The following is a 22,721-nucleotide window of genomic DNA, read 5'->3' as shown; positions in this document are numbered from 1 at the left end:
GTGCTTCCAGGTGAATAGAATCCTTGAATTGTGGGCTTCTCTTTATATTTTACTCTTCAGCTTAGTCATATTGAAATTCGTGCTCTAGCGGAAAAATCCAAACATACCTCTACTGTCCCTTTGGGTGCAACTTTCCTTTCCAATAAAAACAAAGAAAACAAGAGAAATGAGGAAGATATGAGAGAGAAAGATGAGAGAGATAGATCAACGAGAGAGAGACACAGAAAGGGGGTGGGGAAACAGGGGCTATGCGGTTGTGATGTTATTTTATTATTATTATTATTATTATTATTATTATTATTATTATTATTATTATTATTATTATTATTATTATTATTATTTTAGCAAATCTGTAGCCTACACATGGCTTGAATGGTACTACTGACTGCCACGTGTCTCATAATTGGGACACGAGTAAAAAAAATGTATCGCGGCCCTCTTTCTATTTCGTTAATTCGCATTTATAGAACTAAGTTACACATAAAATAACCTCGGAAAATTATCAAAATAGTCTTAAAATGATACAAATATCCCGAAGTGTATAAAAACATAAATTTTGAAATTTTTAAATAATTTCTGAAATGCAATTTATACCCGCTTTTATCAATTAAACGAATCGACGCGCGGGTGAAATTAATCCCAAAAATTCCCAAAATAATTTTAGAACTCACAGAATATTATAAACTTAATAAAATATGAGTTTTGTAATTTTTGAATAATTCTGGGATTTAATATTGAATTTACATTTTAATACAATCAGAAAATCATGCAGGGCTAAATAATTAATGAAATATTGATTTCTAAATTTTATAAAATCCCAAAAATAGATATTTTAATTATAAAATCATAAAAACAATTTTAGGGACAATCCAAATATTTATGAAAAATAAAACTGCAATAAAATCAATTTTAAAAGTTAAACAAAATCGTACAACCCAATAATTAACCACGCAATTCAACCCCATTCACTAGTAATCACATATACATAATAACAAAGCAATAACCCGCTGACAGAACCCATATACATATTTTATTTATTTAATAGTTCCATAATTATATATTTAAATAATAGTAAAAATATACGAGCCGTTACATGAAGGATACGAGCTGCTGTCTTTTCTCCACCATAGTGCCTCCATAAATAGTCGAATGGTAGTCTCGCAAGATACCCTATGTCTTGCTGTACGGAATACATATCCTGATGATTTGGTCAGCTCCTTGACGAAACAAAAATGGTTCATCCCACATGTACCACTTCACCTCGTGAAGAAGCTTTTTCCTTTCAGCAGGAGATAAGTCTGGGGGCATAATGTTGCTCACAAGGTAGTTCACAATGTCTGCGAACCACGGTTCTTCTTCTTGAACCCCAAATAACTGCTCATCGGGAAAAGACTTATTTATCAATGTCTTATCATGTGAAGCTGTACTTGGATCTTCTAAACGAGAGAGATGATCAGCAACTTGATTCTCAGTACCCTTTCTATCCTTGATCTCCAACTCAAACTCCTGAAGTAAAAGAACCCATCGAATCAATCTAGGCTTCGAGTCCTTCTTCGAGATGAGATAGCGAATAGCAGCGTGATCAATGAAAACTGTCTCCTTCGTCCCAAGCAAATAAGATCAAAACTTCTCAAAATCATAGACAATGGCTAAGAGTTCTTTCTCAGTAGTATTGTAGTTCAGTTGAGCAACATTAAGGGTCTTACTCGCATAGTAGACCACATGAAATATATTGTTCTTCCTTTTCCGAAGAATCGCTCTAACAGCATAGTCACTTGCATCACACATTGATAGGGAATAAAATAAACTCTGATTGCGTAATTAATATCGCATTAATTATATCATAATTGGGCTGACAGCTAGGCCCATTAAAAAAGGCCCAGAATACTGAATATTAATTAATTTCCTAATTAATTAATAAGGGATAAATCAGCTGATAAATGAAGTCCAGTTAGGAATATAATTCCATGAAGATTGGCCTCCAAGGAACCTCGGGGGATAAGGAATCAGTTTCCTACCTCTTAGGACTCCAAAGTTCATTCTAATTTAGAGACTTGCCCACCAAGTCTCCTAACTCTAGTCCAATTCAAGGACTTTCAATATCTATATAAGGGGCCTCACCCCACAGATCATAACTACGTTTTTTGACTTGATCCTTGGCAATCAGCAAGGTACATAGGCATCTTGTTAAGGCAGATCGAGTCACGAGACACAAGAGCAGTCAAATCAAGCCTCAAAGCTCATGAACCCTAGTAGTAAGTACAACAATTAATATACCTTAATTTTTAATCCATAACATTTGGCGCCGCATGTGGAAAACGCATACAACAACCATGGCGAGAACACGGAGAGGAAATAGCGCCCCCGAAGGAACACCAGTGGGGACGACCCAAATGATTTCATCAACGGTGGAGATACCTCCGCATTCAACCTATACTACCAACCAAGGAAGAGCCCAAATAGGAGCAACTGAACCTCAGCCTCAAGGGACGATTCCCCCGGCTCCTCAAGGGACGAATTCCCAACTTCAACAGCTACATACACCTGTGAATTCTCGACCCATTGGGTATGGGTATTCAACTGTTGTGACCACTAACCCCCATATGGGATGCCCCTTTACCCCGAGGTTGAAGGAAGTGGACATGCTAATCAGAGTGAAGCACAAGGGCAGACGCCCCAATATATACGTGGTTTGGCTCCTATCCTGGAGGATCAAGAATTTTTGGGTCCTTATACTGAGAGAGACTCTGAATTCTCAGATGATGATGTGGCCCCAAGAAGGAGGCATGCTGGTAAAGAACCGATGCCTGATGGTAACCAATGTCCTAGGAGCACCCGAGGGAAAAATCCCTAAAAAGTGCATGATAGAATCAGGGCTCACGAGGCTGAGATTCAAAGGCTGAAGCATGACTTGGAGGCGCACCCCGGCCCCCAGACCCCAACTACCTCCAAGGGGGAGAAATCATCCTCCAATCATAGATCTGGATGGTCCACTATAGAGAAGGACTGTTATTCCAAGGGCTGATCCAAGCAATCTTCTTCCCTTTAGATATCCTAATGATCTTACTCCATCATTCACTGAAGAAATAATGAGCGCCCACATCTCAAGGAAGTTCAAGATGCCCACCATCAAAGCTTATGATGGCACCGGAGATTCCGCTAATCATGTCAGAACATTCTCTAATGCACTATTATTGCAGCCCGTGAACGACGCTATTAAGTGTCGGGCCTTTCCTCAAACCCAGTCAGGGATGGCTCAAAGATGGTATAGCCGTTTGCCCCCGAATTCTATTGGGTCCTTCAGAGAACTAAGTCAGACTTTTATTAAGCAATTCATCAGTGGGAGAGTGCATGAGAAAAGTTCAGTGTCTCTTATGAGCATTGTGCAGGGAGCAAAGGAATCATTGAGAGACTATCTGAATCATTTCACAAAGGAAGCTTTAAAAGTCCCAGACCTTGATGACAAGGTAGCTATGATAGCACTACAGCAGGGAACTAGGGACGAGTTCTTCAAGATGTCCTTGGCCAAGCACCCCCCTGAAAGTATATTACAGGTCCAAGATAGGGCCAGGAAATACATCAAAGTGGAAGAGAGCATGATGAAGATAGTAGTGAATAACGAGCCCGCTGGAGGCAAGAAGTGAAAGAATGATCTGGAATATATTGCTAAGGACAAGTATCCTAGAACTGAGCAAAACCATTATTCAACCCCGAAGAAGGGAGGACCAGGGCAAAAGTTCACTGAATATGCTAAATTGAATGCTCCTAAAAGCCAGATCTTGATAGAAATCGAGAAAGATAGAGATATTCGTTGGCCTAAACCCCTGAAGGCTGATCCTACCAAGCTAGATTAGAGCAAATATTGCAGGTTTCACAAGGATGCTGGTCATAACACCGATGAGTGTAGACAATTAAAAGATGAAATAGAGTTCCTCATTCAAAAAGGAAGATTGAGCAAGTACACTGGAGATGGAGGAGATAGGAATAACAATGGGAGAAAGAACTTTGAAGATCGTAGGAGGGACCAAGACGATCTAGGGAAGAATCCCCAGCCTAGGGGACCGGTGATAAATGCAATCTTTGGAGGACCGCGACCCCGAGGGCCTGTGATAAATACAATCTTTGGGGGACCAACTGCTGCTGGATTATCCAGGAACTCCAGGAAAGCGTATACTAGAGAGGTTATGCATATTGTTGGGGAAGCCCCGAAGAGGGCCAGAACAGGAGTGACAATGACATTTGATGATTCTGACTTGGAGGGTGTGAAATTTCCTCATGACGACCCACTACCTGCTGGTCATAACACCAATAATAGGGAACATCCCGGTGAAGAGGGTCCTTGTAGATAACGGCGCCTCGGTGGACATCTTACTATATGATACCTTTTTAAGGATGGGTTACAATGATTCTCAATTAAACCTGACCGATATGCCAATATATGGATTTGCATGAGTGGAGTGCCCCGTGGAAGGGATAATTAAGTTTCCAACGACCATAGGTTAGGAACCAAGGAAAGCAACATAGATGTTAGACTTTGTGGTAGTGAAGGCTAGTTCAACTTACAACGCGATCATGGGAAGAACAGGTATACATGCCTTCAAGGCAGTCCCTTCCTCCTACCATTCAGTGATGAAGTTTCCCACCCGGAATGGGATTGGAGAAGAGAGAGGAGATCGAAAGATGGAAAGGAGTTGCTATGTGGCCTCTCTTAGGGCAGATGGAGTTGGGGGCAGGTTCTTCCTATTGAAGATCTGGATATCCGTGAGAATGATGAGAAAAGAGGGAAGCCAGCAGAAGACTTGGTTTCGATTCCTTTGGCTCCCGAGGATCCTGAAAAAGTGACTTTCATTGGAGCAACACTAGAGGAACCCCTTAGAGGGAAGTTGGTAAAATTTTTTCAAGAAAATAGTGATGTGTTTGCATGGTCGGCAGCTGATATGCCAGACATAGACCCGGAACTAATCACTCACAAGCTGAATGTGGATCCAAATCAAAAGACTGTGAAGCAGAAAAAAAGAAACTTTGCTCCAGAGAGGCAAGAAGCTATTAAACAAGAAGTAGAGAAGCTCTTAGAGGTTGGTTTCATTGAGAAGATACAATTTTCGGAATGGTTAGCCAACCCTGTGATGGTAAAAAAGGCTAATGAAAAATGGAGGATATGTGTGGGTTTCACCGATTTAATTGACACATGCCCCAAGGACTGTTTCCCATTGCCAATGATGGATACATTAATAGATGCTACTGTTGGACATGAGATGATGAGCTTCATGGATGGATTTAGTGGATACAATCAGATCAAGATGCATAAGGACGACATCCCAAAGGTATCATTCATCACTGACTTTGGTGTTTATTGTTATCTTGTTATGGCGTTTGGTCTCAAGAATTCAGGAGCCACCTATCAAAGGTTGGCAAATAAGATTTTCAAGGATATTATTGGCAAGACCATGGAAGTTTATATTGATGACATGTTAGTCAAGAGTCTAGTAAAGACTGACCATATAACCCATTTGAGGGAAGCTTTTGAAGTCCTGAGATACCACAAGATGATGTTAAATCCTGCAAAATGTGCTTTCGGAGTGGGATCTTGAAAGTTTTTGGGACTTATGGTCTCCAAAAGAGGAATTGAGGCCAATCCCGATAAAATTAAAGCAATCTTGGACATGGAGCCACCAAAGACTATCAAAGATGTTCAAAAGCTCACTGGAAGGGTTGCTGCATCGGGGCGGTTCATCTCCAAATCTGGGGACACGTGTTTGTCATTCTTCAAGTCCTTGAAGAAGGTTAAGGATTTCGTATGGACTGAGGAAAGCCAGAAGGCATTCGATGAATTAAAGAAATATATGGCCCAGGCCCCATTGTTGGCCAAGCCAGCTTTGAATGAAACTTTATACTTATACTTGGCCATTTCAGAAAATGCCTTGAGCGTTGTATTGGTTAAGGAGGAATTTAAAGTCCTGAAACCCGTATACTATGTTAGCAAAATTCTACATGGGGCTGAGTTAAATTATTCAACTATCGAGAAGTTTGCTTTAACCTTGGTAATGGCTTCAAGAAAGTTGTGTCCTTACTTTCAGGCTCATAAAATTGAGGTACTAACAATTCAGCCCTTGAGAAATATTATTTATAGTCCCAAGGCTAGTGGGAGGCTGATTAAGTGGGCAATAGAGTTGGGAGAATTTGACATCAAGTACAAGCCACGAACGACAATAAAAGCCCAGACATTGGCTGACTTCGTGGTGGAATGTACCATACCCAACCAAGAAGTCGAGGGGCAGAAAGATACTATACCTCAAGACACAGAAGGTGATAAAGGAGGCAAAGAAAAGGTTGTAAATGAGAAGGAATATTGGGTTCTCTATTTTGATGGAGCATCAAAAACAAATTCAAGCGGAGCAGGGCTAGTTTTATAAAGCCCCGATGGGTTCTTGATTGAATATGCTATGAAGCTAGACTTCCCAACTACAAATAATGAAGCAGAATATGAAGCTCTCATAGCTGGCCTCGGCCTAGCAGGGACACTAAGAGTCAAGAACTTAAAAGTTTGTGAAGATTCGAAGTTGGTCATATCGCAGGTCAAGGGAGAGTTTGAGGCAAGGGATGATACAATGGCTAAGTACATCCGCCTAGTAAGGGTTGTGATTACTCCGTTCGATGAATGCCATGTTGAGCACATCCTAAGGGAGGAAAATGCTAAGGTAGATGCATTGTCCAAGTTTGCTTCATCAGAGATTGAGGAAAGTTTAGGAAGTGTATACTTCCGCGTTTTAAAGATAGGGAGCATTGATGTTAAGCTTGTAGCTCCTCTAGGGCTGGGGGCGTCATGGATAGATCCCACTAAGGCCCATATTCAAACTGGTTGGCTACCAAATGATATGACTGAAGCACGAAAGTTGGCTATTCGAGCACTGAGATACTCCTTGATCGATGGGATTTTGTATAAAAGATCTTATATGATTCCTTACTTAAGATGTCTCAGGCCCGATGAAGCATGCTTGGCTCTTGAAGAAGTACACGAAGGAATCTGTGGGCAAAACCTGAGGGGAGAGCACTGGCTCATAAAATAACCCGTTTAGGTTTCTATTGGCCAGGAATGATGGTCGATACCAAAGAGTATGTGAAGAAGTGTGATCGCTATCAGAAACATGCACCTATTGTTCGACAACCCCCCGAGATGTTAACCTCCATCAACTCTCCCATCCCCTTTGCCATGTGGGGAATGGATATACTTGGACCCTTCCCCATGGCCATGGCATAAAGGAAGTTCCTGATTATAGCCATTGATTATTTTACTAAGTGGATTGAAGCCAAGCCTTTGGCCAAGATTACAGCTAAGCAGGTTGCACAATTCCTGTGGGAAAACATCATGTGCCGATATGGAATTCCCCGTATCCTAGTTACCGATAATGGAACACAGTTCAACAATGAGGAATTCAAGAAGTATTGTGAGAAAAATGAGATTGCGTTGCATTTTACCTCCGTAGCTCACCCGCAAGCCAATGGGCAAGCGGAAGTGGCAAATCGAATAATCCTGGATGGACTAAAGAAGAGGATCGAGAAGTCGAGGAATAACTGGGTGGATGAAATACTCCCAATACTATGGGACTATAGAACTACTTGTAGAGTCACAACTGAAGCAACTCCCTTCATGTTAGCATATGGGGCAGAAGCAGTTGTTCCTGTAGAGATATCACATTCGTCTACCAGGGTCCAAGCTTTTAATGCTGAGGAAAATGAGGAAGGGCAAAGATTAGCCCTGGATCTAATTGATGAAGTACGAGATGAGGCACATGCGAAGATAGTGGAATATCAGAAAAAGGTTTCATTCTCCTACAACCTAAGGGTTAAAGAAAGGTTCTTCAAGCAAGGTGACTTGGTTCTGAGGTAGTTGGAAGCTTTCGGTGTTGGGCAGAAAGGAAAACTCACCCCAAATTGGGAAGGTCCATACAATGTCAAAAGTGTTCAAGGAAGAGGAACCTACAAGCTAGAGACTATGGATGGTTTTAAAGTCCTGAGAACTTGGCATGCACAAAACCTGATGATTTACTATGTGTAAAATGATTGAGCACGATTCTCATTTGTCAAGATGACAAGTAGGTTGAAAAGCACCTTGAAGCTTTGCTTGCTTAGGATTTCATGTTTTAGTTTTATAAGGCTATTTTTTAAAGTTTGAGGTTTATTAAGACTTATGTAAGGGATGAGTCCCAAAAGTTTATGAAATTTAGAAAGTTTCTGAAATATGTTTAAACTCCGTATGGCATAACAAGTAAACAAAGTGCATGAGATAAAAGCATAAAGTTTGATAAATAAGCCAGATTTGAATGTGCAATACAAAGTTCGATAAACAAAGATAGTTTCAAAGACAAAGTAAAATAAATAAGCCATGCATGGCTAGCAAAGCTCTAAGGAGTGGAGGTCCCCTCGGCATCCATATCATCATCTCCGCCACTCTTACTGGATGTCTCAGTGGTCCCGGAAAAAGAAGAGCTATAATCTGCTGAAGGCCGAGAAGATGACTTGGAGGGAGGAAGAAGTGGGTCCTGAGGAGCACGGTCCGAGACAACCACTCGGGTGCGAAACCTCTATAGTAAAGCTTCATCGCCAGGGCAGACATAGTCCGCTGGGTTAATATCGGGACAAGCCTCGTTCACGGTTCAAAGGTCCGTATCCCAGCCAGTCCTAAAAAACTCAGGGAACACCGAGTTGTCCCTCACCCTCATAGACTGAGTGAACTCCTCCGAGTCCAAATAATTATCGATCGCCCTGTCCTTCTCAGTCCTCAGCACAACCAGCTCAACATTAGATTCTCCAAGCTCCTCATCCTTACGCTTCAACTTCCTCTCCAAAGAAGCGTACTTCCTCTGATGCTTCCTAAGGGCATTATCAGTCTTGTCAGAGGCCCTCTTCCACGATTCAGCTTGCCTCACAGTAGCTTGGAAATAAGCATTAGACTGAAACAAAACAATAAATAAAGATATAAGGCAAGTGAAAGCTATAAGTAAAAAGAGAGTAAAATTTTAAGAAAGGGTCATACCGAGGCCAAGGACTGAGCACCCATGAGCTTCACCCTCTCCAAGTCTGGGGTAGCCACAACATCAGTGATGTCCTTGGGGGTCACACCATGGTAGGACCAATCACACGCATGCTTTTTGGATCCAATAACATTGTCCCCACGACGGAAGCCCCAAAGAGGCTAGAAGGCACCAGTGGTAACAGAAGCAAGAGCCCTAGTAGTAGTAAGAGCTGTTAGGGTTTCAGTTCCCCCAGAAGAAGCCTCCACCATAGGCTCCTTGTGCATCCTTAAGAAGCTAGGCTCCGTATCCTTCCCCCGGGTGTCCAGTCCCGCAAGCCGAGCCTTCTTCATCCTCGCAGTTTCTTCAACAACAGGCACATTATCCTCACTGATTTCCTTAGCAGCTGCAAAAATAAGAGAAAAACAAAAATAAGTGGCGTCAATAATGCATGAAAGAAAGTAAAAATAAGAAGGGAACCTGGGGAGAAACTGAGGAGAGCCCCACTTGGATAAGAGAAAACTCCTCTAATAGAGTCTAACTAGGAGTGGCACCATCATCCCAAATAAGCTCAATATAAATAATAATCTCATCGGGGGTTAGGTGAATGGAATTGAGGCTACCATCGCTAACCTTCCCGAAGGAAGATCTGAAAAGGGTGCCCCAGTCCCCATTCTCCCACCTTAACCCGACGAAACTACTCCTCCAGTGTTGGTTATTATCGGGAATGGAAGCACTATTAAATATGTGTTTACACTTGGGCCTTTGTTTAATATAGAGCCAACCACAGATACTTTGAGAACTGTTATAACACTGGAAGATTTTCCTAAAGACTGCTATTGATAAAGGAAAACCTCCCCTAAGACACGAGACCATGAAGCATAAAATGTTCCTCCAAGCATTTGGAGGAAGCTGACAGGGGTTGATTTGCAAGTCTGGGGGCTGAAGTCATGGAAAGGAAACCTAAGCCCGGCATTAAGGACATCTGTGTAAATAAAAAGAGTGTCTGGCTTCCAGTGGCAAGTACGATCACCACCACTAACAGGAACTAGCCTAAGAGGGGGATGAACATTATAAAGTGCGTTCATTTTATCGAAATCTTATTGTGCCATGTGTTACAATAATCAAATGAATCTAGATGTGCATTGGAAGGATATTCATCCCCCTAGTCTTAATCATATCTAGTAATGACATGTAAGAAGAGCGGATTTCGATATCGTTACCTCGTTTCGAAGTAGAGGCAATCTTAGCCGCTCTCTCAGGACTCTTGTCTTCCATTGATGGAGATAGAAGAAAGCTTGAAACCTTGGAAGGGGAGGAAGGCCGGAAAAGGCTAAAAAGATTTCCAGAAAAATTTCTAAGGGGAGAAGAGTGTTGAGAGTAGATGAGAGGAGAGATGATTCAGGGAAATGAAGAAGAGTGAAATGTGAAGTGTGAGTGAAATCACACTCCACCTCCACTTTTATATAGCCTCCAAACCAGCAAATGGGCCTGGAAAAAGCCCATTTGGGCCCAAAAATAAGAAGAATCTGGAATGTTCTAGAGGATTTTGGGAAAAATCTAAGTAAAAACTTGGTTTAAATATATATTTTTTGGAATTCTGGAAGAATCCAGAAAAAACTGGAAGCAAATTTAGTAAAAATGGAAAATACTTCAGAAATTCCAGAAAATTCTGGAATTTGGGCTTGAGAATAAAGGACCGGCTCATCTCAAGGGCCCAAATTCTGGAAGATTCCAGAAATAGGCTAGACAGAAAAGAGCCCAGAATATCAAGCCCAGATAAGGGCCCAAGTATTTGAATGACCCAAAAACCTGAAAAGCCCAGCAAAGGGCCCAAAAGAAGAAGACCTATAAAAATCCCAATTATGTTAATAGGCCCAAGGAAGCCCAGTACCATGGCCCAAAGGAAAAGCCCAGGAACGAGATGGGCCAAAAAAATAATAAGAATATTTTTGGCAAAAATAAAAAATAAAATAAAATATCCTGACCCAGTTCGATCAGGATTCCTATTGGATTTATGGTCGAAACCTTGAGGTCGAAATAAACTTCAACCAGAAAATATTGGTTATTTATTCGTCAGAAATTAATTCCACAAAAAATTGTCGACCAGGAATTTCGATAAAGACAGAAGAAATCCAAACTGAATTTCGGTCAGGTTTCTAGTCGAAAGTTTACAGTCGAAAATCCCCACGACCAGGGCGAAAAGGGGGCTTTATTCGGTCAAAATCAGGGTCAAAAAATAAAAAAATAAAGAAAAAATCCTGACCGAAATTTGGCCAGGAATCCTAGTTGAAATATCCTACTTTAATGAGCCTTCGACCAGGGCATATTGGAGCTTAATTCGACCAGGATCCTGGTCGAATGGGATTCATGGTCGAATTATATATAAAAAAAAGAGAAGGGAAAGAAAGAAAAGAAAAAAAGTAAAAGGGGGAAAATTCCTAAAAAAATCACAAAAATTGCAGAAATTCCTTAAAAATTTCCTGAAAATTATGAATATTTTTGGGAAATTAGGAATGAATCCTGGAAATTCCTAAGAATTAAGGAAAAAATCCCAGAATTAGGGAAAATTCCTGAATATTAAGGAAAAATCCCAGAATTAAGGGAAAATTCCTAAAAATTAAGGAATAATATCCAGAAATTATGAGAAATTACTGGAAATTCCTGAAAATTAAGGAAAAGTTCCAGAAAATTAAGCAAATATCCCAGAAATTAAGGGAAAATTCCTGGAAATTAAAGGAAAAATACCAGATAACTCATAAATAATAGAAATAAAGGTAAAAGAAAGTGATAGGGAGATTCCAAAAAATCCCTGAAGTCATGAACAAAGGCAAATCGTTGTAAATGTGTAGGTCGCTCCACACTTTACGCAAAAACGATACTTTATAAGGGAACGATTGAACTTAACTTCTGCGAGATCATTTTACGGTTTCCTAGAAGTTAGGGGGCAAATGATAGGGAATAAAATAAACCCTGAATGCGTAATTAATATTGCATGAATTCTATCAGAATTGGGCTGACATCTATGCCCATTAAAAAGGGCCCAAAACCCTAAATATTAATTAATTTCATAATTAATTAATAAGGGATAAATCAGCTGATAAATGAAGTCCAGTTAAGAATATAATTCCTTGAAGATTGGCCTCCAAGGAACCTCAAGGGATAAGGAATCAGTTTACTACCTCTTAGGACTCCAAAGTTCATTCTAATTCAGAAACTTGCCCACCAAGTCTCCTAACTCTAGTCCAATTCAAGGACTTTCAATATCTAATATAAGGGGCCTCACCCCATGGATCAGAACTACATTTTTTTGACTTGATCCTTGGCAATCAGCAATGTACGTAGGCATCTTTTTAAGGCATATCGAGTCACGAGACACAAGAGCAGTCAAATTAAGCCTCGAAGCTCACGAACCCTAGTCATAGGTACAGCAATTAATATATCTTAGTTTTTAATCCCTAACATACATTCTTTTAAAAGGCTCATTCCAATTAGGTGCAGTTATGATAGGTTTCGTGATCAAGCTCTTCTTTAAGCTCTCAAAAGCAGCTAGGCACTCATCATCAAACTTGAAAGGGACATCTTTCTCTAATAGATTGCACAATAGTTTAGTGATTTTAGAGAAATCCTTGATGAACCGCCGATAGAAACCTGCATGACCATGAAAGCTGTAGACTCCCTTAACAGAAATTGGAGGAAGGTTTTCAATGACCCCCGCATTGGCTTTATCCACCTCAAGACCCTTACTAGAGACCTAGTGCCCAAGAATGATGCCATGTTGCTTCATAAAATGACATTTCTCCCTGTTGAGAACCAGATTGGTCTCAACACACCTTTTAAGAACTGCGCCAAGGTTTTGCAAGCACTCGTCGAAAGAATCCCCCAACACAGAAAAATCGTCCATGAACACCTCCACATTCTGACCAATCATGTCAGAGAAGATAGCCATCATGCATCTCTGAATTGTGGAAGGTGCACCACATAACCCAAAAGAAACTCTTCTGAAAGCAAAAGTACCAAATGATCACGTGAAGGTAGTCTTTTCCCGATCTTCTGGAGCAATGCAAATCTGATTGTAGCCCAAATAGCCATCCAGAAGACAGTAGTATTCATGCCCAGCCAACCTGTCAAGCATCTGATCAATAAAAGGAAGAGGGAAGTGATCTTTCCTCGTGGCCTTGTTCAGCTTCCTATAATCCATGCAAACTTTCCATCCCGTGACTGTTCGAGTAGGAATGAGCTCATTCTTTTCATTAGCAACCACGGTGATGCCTCCTTTCTTCGGCACACACTGAATTGGGCTTACCCAAGAACTGTCATAAATAAGATAGATGATCCCTGCATCTAGCCATTTAAGAATTTCCTTCTTCACGACCTCCTTCATGATCGGATTTAGCTATCTCTGTTGCTCAACAGTCGGCTTACTTCCTTCCTCTAGCAGAATTTTATGCATGCAATAAGAAGGGCTAATTCCCTTGATATTTGTTATAGTCCATCCAATTGCCGACTAGAACTCTCCCAGAATTCTCAAGAGATTTTCCTCATCACTAGATGAAAGTTCAAATGCAATAATAACAGGCAAAAGATATGCATCACCTAAAAAAGCATACCTCAAGTGTTCAGGCAAAGGTTTAAGCTCGAATGTAGGAGCTTCCTCAATAGATGGCTTGAGACGCGACTCAATATTTTTGAGTCCCGACATTCCAAGAGATTCGAAGGGCATATCCATCCTTCACTTACATGGAGAAGCATTCAAATACTGTAACTGCTCATCACCTTCATCATCTTCACTATCTGAATTCCCCATCAAGGCTTTCTCTAAGGCATCAGACATTAGCATTTGATTGAGTTCTGAAGTAACCACAGAATCGACCAATTCCACTTTTAAGCACTCATCATTATCAGTAAGGAATTTCATGGCATTGAAAATATTAAACATCACATCCTGATCCAGTACTCGCATAGTGAGCTCACCCTTCTGCACATCAATCAAGGTTCGGCTAGTAGCCAAGAATGGTCTTCCCAAGATTATGGGAATCTTTTTATCCTCCTCGAAATCAAGAATTACAAAGTTAGCAGGAAAGATGAGTTTGTTCACCTTGTCCAAGACATCCTCCATAATGCCTCGTGGATATGTAATAGAACGATCGGCCAACTATAAGGACATATATGTAGGCTTTGGATCAGGTAAATCCATCTTCTTAAAGATAGAAAAAGTCATCAGATTGATGTTATCTCCCAAATCATATAAACACTTGTCGAATGACAAATTTCCGATGGTACAAGGAATAGTGAAGCTTCCAGGATCTTTAAGCTTTGGAGGCAACTTCTGTTGCAGCACAACACTGCATTCCTCCGTGAGAGCAACAATCTCTAAGTCATCGAGCTTCACTTTCTGAGAGAGAATACCTTTCATAAACTTCACATAGCTAGGCATTTGTTCAAGAGCTTCAGCGAAAGGTATGTTGATGTGAAGTTTCTTGAACATATCTAGAAATTTAGCAAATTGTTTATCCAACTTTTGCTTCTACAGCCTCTTAGGAAAATGAGGTTGAGGATAGACCTGTTTCTCCCCTTTATTACCCTCAGGAGGAGTGTGTTCCACAGTTTTCTTCCTTGATTCCACTTCTGCTTCCTTTTGTACATCTTCTTCAGCCACAACTTCAGATTCTGAAACTTGAGATTTTTCGGGGTTCACAACTTTTCCAGACCTCAATGTAATTGCCTTAACCTGCTCTTTTGCTTCTTTCTTTCCTGAAACTTCTGTGTCACTAGGGAGTGTACCAGGTTGTCGATTCAACAAGGCATTGGCAATCTTCCCAATTTGATTCTCCAAGGTCTTAATAAAAATCATTTGGCTCTTGCACATAATCCTCAACTCCTCCAATTCAGATTTTTCATTAGGTTGACTTGCACCTCCATATGGTAGTTGCTGAAGTTGGAGTTGTTGTCTTGGTGCATATTACTGTTGTTGAAAACCAGGAGGTTGAATTGCTTTGCTGCATACTGCTGATAAGGCTGCTGCACCGCATTCTGATTGTTTCTCCAGCTGAAGTTAGGATTTGGGATGATAGGTGGATGGAACTGGTTGTCTTGACCTCTGAAAGTTGCTCACGAACTGAGCTGGTTCACTAGAAATAGCACACTGCTGCGTCTCATATGCACCAGCACAAAGCTCACAAACACTAGTGATCTGATTAACTCCATAATTAGCCAAAGAATCCACCTTCATCATCAAAGCCTTAAGCTGAGCAGCTCTAGCAGTAGCTGTATCCACCTCCAGAATTCCTGCTACCTTGCCTTGAGGTAGTCTCTGAGTTGGATTCCGGTATTCATTAGCAGCCATTAGTTCAATCAATTCATAAGCTTCATCATAGCTGTAACACCCCCAAATCCGGGGTCGGGGATCCGGGTTGTCACGAGTTCCACTTCCCTTAACAACACCCAATCTTATTAAACAATCAACTACTCTTTACTGTGACCCCACAATATACACACACACACCACAAGTTATAGTCTCAGAGATGAATACTCAAAAATAACACAAGTCATTTTATTCCACAATTATATGTCAATACACCCTAAAAAGGTTTCTGAATAAATTTACATTTCTTTGCCATTATTATAATTCATAAATATACATAAATATGGTACATCGGAAGTTGAAAGCCTAGCCTAATGGTAGTTCCTACCTCAGCTACAGCGGCCTCAACGCTTCCAGAAAGCTGCGGAACGTTTCCTATCCGCTTACGAATTGGGAGCTTGGTCCTGTTCATCTTATCTATCTGATGTTGTGTGATGAAAGAAGAAAGCAAGGGTGAGCAGCAAGCCCACCAAAATAATATGTATAATGATTAACAATATATGAGCCTACTCATAATACTCATGAAAGTCTTGGTCAAAAGAAATGAACCAAGTTGATATCTTAATGCGATGAAGTCGCAAAATATTCAGTATATATATATATACATATATACTTTTCAAAATATTGGAAGTCCTCTTCCATGCATAATATACACAAAGTCCCAGTGTATAACTGTATAAAAAAAATATCGTTGCAAGGTGATCTCATATATCTAACCTTGTCTCAACGTTTTTCTGAAAATCTTTGTCATTCATAAGACAATTATTAACTAGATATAAGCTTAAAAGATGAAGTTACCAAATACTTGACTACACTTATATCATTTATAAAGCTACTTGAACTACCACTGTTCAAAGTATAATGAGCTTTTACCAGTTCATCACATAGATGAGACTACAAGACAAGATTTGAATAGATTAAACCTTTGAAATATTATTAAAGGGAATGAAGTTATGATATACTTCATTAAGTTCTGATATATATATATATATATATATATATATCCACATATACATCTTCTTTATACATTTCCTGAAAACCTCTGTCATGTAAAGTATGGACAGAGTTTGAAACATCCAATAAATTTTGGAAAAGGAAAAGAATTTTGGCATAAACCAGATATCTTGCTGATCAGGCAAAGATACCCATAAGTAACCTTTTCTACTAGTAGATGGACGAATTCCCCACTGGTCATCAACCTGGTCGTAATAGGACCTTATGCTGGACTGCCACTCAGCCACTTATGCATTTGATGGACTCCCACTTAGCCACTTACACTATCATGGACGCCCACTGAGCCCATGTTGCTTATGCCGACTCAATAGATGGACTTACTTCCCGAACGTTGGGTAAGTAATCAATTCATTTACCAAAACTGCAACCTTGTTGCGAATATAAAATACACCACATAGCCGGATCCCTCAGGTTTTGAGCAAGTATTTAAATCCTCTTAAAAAGGAAGATCTTAAATATAAAAAATGAGTTTTGGGATCCGCTCTAACTTTTAAAAATCATTTTGAAGACTCGAAAACATTTTTAAGAATGTTTGGAGTAATGCTGATTTATAAAATAAATCAGTCCCAATATGAAAGAAATATCTGAATATTATTATTTAAATAATATTCCCATGAAGAATAATTGAGGTAGAAGTTGGAAAACTTATACTCGAATGAATAGCAAATAATCAAAGATATACTTATACGAAAGTAATATCTTTATTTGAATAATCAAAAATAAGTTTGATTATCGACACCTTATTCTTTATTACAATAAAGAATATTATTAAGTAATAAGCGGAGTCATAATACCTCGAATGAATACTATAAATAATATTCATAAAATAAAGGAGTCATACATCCTCAAATGAATATCCAAGTAATATTCAATAATAATATGAACTGAGTCATAAGCCCTCGAATAATATTCGAAATAATATTCAATAAATAATATAAAGAGTCATAAGCCCTCGAATGAATATTCAAATAATATTCAATAAATAAAATAAAGAAGTCATAAGCCCTCGAATGAATATTCGAATAAATATTCAATTAAGTAAAATAAAGGTATCGAATAAACCTTATTCGATCAATAGTTTTAAAACTATATCCATATATATATATAAATATATATATATATAATATACTCGGGAACATCGACTCCCGGTTTAGAAATATGTTCACCTTTTATCCCCTATACTAAGGGTATACGCAAATTACCGCTATTCTCTAGCATAGGTATTATCAACTGAATCAACAGATATATATGGATAGAATACGAAACAGGCATGCATATATATATACCATAGCAGCATGCTTCAATATATTGCAACATTTGCTAATTAACCAACATGCATCTATCGCAAGATAATGCAAATACATATATACATCACAACAACAGTTATAACTGGTAGAAAACTTGCATGAGCGACTGGGGGTTACGAATGGCTCGGGACGAGTCTGGTAACCTATAAGCAACAAGTAAGTTGGAATTAAACCAAAGTCACTTGTAAATCTATACTCTAACCAACTCAGACTCTAACGCTCGTTTTGCGCTCGCTGGTTCTCTTAAGTCACTCGAGTACCCTCGGCTCCACCATTTTTAATAATTTAACCTTTACGAGTTTTAAGGCGATTCCTTCGCGAGTGTCTTACCAACTGCCTAACACACTTACCATAAATGTTTCATACATTAATTAACCCTTTTTGGTCTTTAACCTATGTTTCAAAGTAAGGTGAGGGGAAAAGTTTTGTTCGCGAAACGCCGTTACTTGAAACGGTCGTTTCTCCTAAACCGTGCATCGGAATCGAACGAACTACATATCAAAACGAAGCTCGTAACATGAGCTATCTAAAAATGGCAATAGTCAAAATCTAGCAGGGGGTTCTCGGGTCCTAATGTTATGCACAAAAACAGTCTACAAAAAATCGGACGTTACGACGGCTATGTTTACGCGATTTACCAATTTTAAACCATTCAAAACCAACCCAATTCAACCTCAAATCCAACATACAACCAACATCCATCCTTATCACATCATAACAACCCCAACCAATTCAATTTTAACATTCATACTTATGCCTAAGCTTAACTTTAACCATACTTAAGTTCTTTTAATCAAAACAACAACATTTACCATTCCATTTCACTACCATTTCAAATCCCAAACTCTAAATCACAACATCAAGCTACAATATCACCCTACTAATCAAAATCATCTTATAATACATAGGAATCTAGGGTTTGGAGATGATATACCTTCCTTGAAGTGGTGGGAGTAGCTAGGAAGCCTTAAGAAGCTTTGAGAAGTCTTAGGAATGCTTGGATCTTCAAGGAAAACAAGAAAAATATGAAGTTAAAAACTTGAAAACACTATTCATTGTCTTCTTCTTTGATTAAATGAAGAAGATTGAGAAAGAATTGATGGCTTAAACTCATGATATAGCCCTAACTATGCATAAGGATGATTGGGGAATTAACTCACCAATTTAGGAAGCTTGGATCTTGAATTTTTGAAATTTCTTGCCTTTAAAGATGAAAAAGCCGAGAGCAAATGAAGAACAATGCCTTGGTTTCTTTTTGTTTTGATGAAGAATGAATTATTTGGCTTGGTTGATTGGTTTTGTTTTGTTTTTTGGTTAATTACCAATTTAACCTTGATTTTGTGTGGTTAATAATCCACCACATCTCCTTCATACCCATGTCATGCTTGTGTCATGTTGTGATGTCATCTTTCCCTCCTTGTCCTCTTCTCATTGGTTGGGTGACATCACTCTCTCTAATCCCTTTGATTAACTTCCTAATTGTTTGCCTAATGACCGCTAATCTGTTATACGGTTCGCTTAACTTTCGTTTTCATTTATCGTTTGAAGGATCATACCCGGGATCTTATTACTTAGGTTCCCTTAACCTTTCTCAATACATTATATTCCTTTTTATGATCCTCTATTATAATCCTTTAATTTAAATCATTTTTATCCTGTTACCTTATACTCAATTCTCTTCGTATCTAGTGTATTTCCGGGAAAAACCAAAGTGTTCGGAATTGGATTCTGACGAGCTTTACATACACTCATATACCATATAGAGTACTAATAAAATCTCAGAATATCCATAAAAGAACCCCTACCTAGTGTGGCATGAAAAGTTTTCTCATTCAGCAAAAACACTATTCATAAGGGTTTCAAAAATTTCCAAAAATTGGGGTTATTACAATAGCTCTTAGCCCATAAGGCTCCACCTAATGTTGCGTCGAACATGGGTCTAGACTGTGCTCCCAAGCCATTATAAAAATAGTTAATAATCATCCATTTAGGCATCCCATGATGAGGAAACTTCCTAAGCATCTCCTTATAACGCTCCCAAGCTTCACATAAAGACTTTCCTGATTATTGCGCAAATTGAGTAAGATCATTTCTGATTACAGCTGTCTTTGCCATAGGGAAGAATTTAGTAAGAAACTTTTGAGCAAGATCTTCCCAAGTAGTGATGGAACCAGCTGGTAGAGAGTGTAACCAGCTCTTAACCTTGTCCCTCAGAGAGAATGGGAAAAGCATCAGCTTAACAACATCTTTAGAAACACCATTGAACCGGAAGGTGTCGCAGATCTCGATGAAATCCCTAATGTGAGTATTGGGATCTTCAGTTAGAGAACCCCCAAACTGGACTGAATTCTGCACCATTTGAATCATGCTAGATTTTATTTCAAAAGTATTAGCCGCGATGGCTGGTCTGACAATGCTAGACTGAATTTCATTAATCTTCGGTTGAGAAAAGTCCATCAAATCTTTCGGATTTGCTACCGGTTCTCCCATTGCAATGATCGCTTCTTCTTCAACTTTCTCCTCAACAAAGACTTCTTCTTCTACTACAACTTCTTCCTTCGCTTTATCAAATGTTATTTTACAAGATCGAGAACGTCTTAGTATAAACGCTCTCTAGAGTACCTGAAACACAAACATGCAAAAAAAGTATGTAAAATATCCGAGTCAGTGAACTTTAATGACCATTGATGACAAGCACATACACTAAAAATAAACACCAAGTCCCCGGCAGCGGCGCCAAAAACTTGTTAGGAAGAAAACACGCGCTAAATTTACACGCAGGTATACGCGTTCGTAAGTAATATAGAATTCTTTCTAGTTCCTTCCCACAGAGATTGGTTTAGGTTAAATTCAATTTATGCACTTATGTAACAATGATATGGCTATCATTCAATGCTAAGACAAATAGCAATTTGGGTTTTGATTAAAATAAGAGATTATACTAAATAGCATTAACTATGGAAATTGAGGTTAAATTACTTATATGAGATAAATATGGGATTCTAACTTCATTACTACTTCATTCAAAGTCATTGTTCTTAACCTTAGCCTGTAATGGTGATGACAACTAATCAGATAACACGAAACTAGTAAATGCCAACTTTTGTTGTACGAATAACCTACTATCAGACATCCACAAAGAGATAGAAGCTGAATAGACACCAAAATGCTGAGACCCTATATGTCTATAGAATTTGACAACATAATGGTTTAATGCGCAAGTTATCTATCGTGATTATATAGTTTAAGTAAGATGGTTAAAATTACCTACAAATCATGCATAACAAATACATGAACCTATGCTAGCATGGCAAGTTCTAAACCTTTATATTCACTGTCGCTTCAATAAAGATTAACGCGCTATCTTATAAGTTCGCGATGCTCATAAGACGAATAAGCATAACCAATACTAGGATATCATACAATCACCACACCCTTAGATATCGAAATAATTAATTATATATATCCATAAGTAAATCCGTTAGAACCTCACGATAATGATTAGTTCATAACCGAACTCATCATCACCATGGGTTTCGATGAAAGCATGGTAAATAAACTACGTCTTTATAAACTGAATAAATTATCAAAGTACGTTAACAAGAGTATTAGGTTCAACAATAAAGAAACAAGCATCCAAGATTACAACTTAAGCAAAGAACCACAAGTAAAAATAAGCTTTTTTTCTCCTTCGTTGAATTTGTGCTATTAGTTCTTCTTCATGTTATCTCCTTGCTCTCTGTTGGGAAAAATGTCTTTTTGGAGTCTTTAAATACCAGCCCATCCAATCAGGAGTCCGGAAAATCAGTCTTCCAATAGAATCAGGATTTTTCAAAATCAACCTAGCGCGGCCGCCCTGGGATCCGGCGCAGCCGCTCTGAGTATGGCGCGGCCGCTCCCAAGTATAGCACGGTCGCGCTGAGCCTCTAGAAAAATTGGAATTTTCTTCTTTTTTTTCTTATTTTCTTTCCTTCAACTACTGGTTCATTTTGCACATTTGACTGAGGCTCCATCCTAACACTTTTCCAAGCATAAAGCATGCAAGATCCAACCCTTCTTCTTGATTATGCCCTAAAATGCAAAACACTACAAAAACACATCAAATACACAAACAACTTGAGTACAAAACACCAATTTGAGCCTTTACGAAGTGTTCTATGTGGACATAAATGCCACTTAACAGTAATCATTCCTTTTCTTTAACACAGAGTTTTCACTCTTAATTCTATTGTTTTCTAAGGTTTGATCCCTAAAACTAACATGCGGAGACTTAAGAAATAATCTCAACTCATAGATATCATCAGTATCAAAAGCAAGAGTAGACTGAGGTACCTTTAATTCAGCATTGTCATTCTCAGCATCAGCTTTTGCCATGAGAGCAAAATTAACTCCATCATCTGAATCTGATGAATCATCCCAGTTTCTCTTCCTTGAGATCAAGGCTTGTTTCTTCTCAGCTCTGGGTTTTCTCCTGTCAGCTGCAAAGTGTCCAATTCCATCATAGTTGTAACATCTCTCTTTTGACTTGTCAAGCTTTCCAGATCCTGATTCCTTATTTCTTCTATTGTTCCTCTTATCAGAGTTTAAGGAACTAGAGCCTTTTCTGGAAAATCTTCTCCCTTTCCTAAAGTTCTTGTAGACCATCTTCTTGAAGCTTTTAACCAGTAGGGCAGCCATTTGTTCCATATCTTTATTATTGTTATGATCACTGTCAGCATCTGATTCAGTATTAGAATTCGAGTTATCATCAGAATTTGATGATTCAGTATCGGACTTAGCAATCATGGCCTTCCCTTTAGAGTAGCTTTTCCTCCTAGCTTTCTTCTCTAGCTTCTCTTCAACTTTGAGTGCAACTGGTCTAGCTTTTGATCCTTTTCTCTTGCTTCTTTGCACCATCCCTAGTTCATGAGTTTTCAAAATTCCGTAGATCTCATCTAGAGGAGTTTCATCAAGTTTATAGTTATCCCTTATTGATGTGACTTTATAGTCGCACTTTTCAGGGAGAGCAAGCAGGAACTTCAGGTT

At 39.0% G+C, this 22,721-nt stretch overlaps 1 non-coding gene across 1 annotated transcript; it reads left to right on the top strand.

Moving 5' to 3' along the window:
- Window positions 1-19,689: 19,689 nt before the first annotated feature.
- On the top strand, window positions 19,690-19,796 carry LOC141716263 (small nucleolar RNA R71). The gene has a single exon (XR_012572978.1). It is a non-coding gene; the product is annotated as a small nucleolar RNA R71 (small nucleolar RNA).
- The last annotated feature ends 2,925 nt before the right edge of the window (window positions 19,797-22,721 follow it).

Source organism: Apium graveolens, chromosome 3, assembly GCF_009905375.1.
Source record: "Apium graveolens cultivar Ventura chromosome 3, ASM990537v1, whole genome shotgun sequence".
NCBI classification, from domain to species: domain Eukaryota; kingdom Viridiplantae; phylum Streptophyta; class Magnoliopsida; order Apiales; family Apiaceae; genus Apium; species Apium graveolens.
Note: the sequence above shows the minus strand (reverse complement) of the source record. Positions and strands in the feature narration are given on the sequence as shown.